This window comes from Panthera pardus, unplaced genomic scaffold, assembly GCF_024362965.1.
Source record: "Panthera pardus isolate Hobbes unplaced genomic scaffold, ASM2436296v1 HiC_scaffold_20, whole genome shotgun sequence".
NCBI lineage: Eukaryota > Metazoa > Chordata > Mammalia > Carnivora > Felidae > Panthera > Panthera pardus.
The window spans coordinates 58,791,563-58,792,872 of record NW_026526766.1 but is presented as its reverse complement, the minus strand read 5'-3'; positions in this window follow the sequence as shown (position 1 = coordinate 58,792,872).

Below are 1,310 nucleotides of genomic sequence, written 5' to 3'. Positions count from 1 at the left end.
GTTAGAACTGAAATGGACTCTCAAGAGCACTTAATCATATCTTCTCCCTTCTCTCTTCTTCTAAAGAAATGGAGTTGCAGTGAAAGAGAGACTTGTCCTTCGTCACATGGCTTGATAGTGTCAGTGCCAAATCTAGAGGCCATGTCTCCAGTCTTCCTGTTCAGGTTCTTTCCACAGCCCCTGCTGCTTTCCAGCATCAGTGCAGGCTTTCAACACTCTCAAAGTGTTGGATGGAGGCTATTCCTTGGGAGTCAGCCCCTCCCATTCCAGAATTGCCTCTGCTATTCCACTGCATGAATTATAGATAGAAGGGGTTACTAAAGCCTGAATGCACAGATGAGTTCTCTTTCTTGCCCCAATGTTTTATATTCTGTCAACCAGGAAGGTGGGCAGCAATGCTTTAGCGATCAGTTATCACAGTAAATTACTGTTCTAATTTATCCAAAATCCATTGTTGCTATGCAGTGGGCAATCTAGAAGGTACATTCTGGTTTTGAAATATGTGAGCAATTCAGTTATCTAATTTGTGTCTAAAAATGATATACGGGTAGTTGGCATGCAAATTTGGGGCAGTGCTGTTTTGATGAATCTGTGGCAGGAAATCTGATTGCACTAAACCTCTACCTCCTGAGTCCAGTGATTCCCATCCAGGAAGGCACTAACCGTTAAAGACTAACAGAGGTGCAAGGGAAAGAGAATTCAACTTGGCATTATGATTACCTGCATTAGAACCCTGCCCCTGCCTATCACTAGCGGAATGACTTTAAGCAGTGCACTTGGTTTCTCAGCCTCCCTCTCCTCATTTGTAAAATGTTGAAGGGAGCTGAATTTGTTTTATATATACTATATTACTGGACCGATATTATAATTTGTAAGGATCACTTAAAACCAGAAATGAGAATACGGCAATAATATGGAGTTGAAAACTTTTATGCTTGGGTCCGACAAGTCTAAATATAAAACCCTACTGCAGGGGCACCTGGCTGGCTCTGTCAGTACAGCATGTGACTCTTGATCTTAGGGTCCAGAGTTTAAGCCCCAGGTTGGACCTAGAGCTCATTTTTAAAAATAAATGTGTGAATAATAAAATGGGGATGACAATAACATTTATTTAAAAAACCTACTGCATTGGGGTGCTTGGGTGGCTCAGTTGGTCAGGCGACCGTCTTCGGCCCAGGTCATGATCCCGTGCTTGGTGGGTTCCAGCCCCGCGTAGGGCTATGTGCTGACAGCTTGGAGCTCCGAGCCTGCTTCAGATTCTGTGTCTCTCTCCCTCTACCCCTTGCCTGCTTGCACTCTATCTCTCTGTC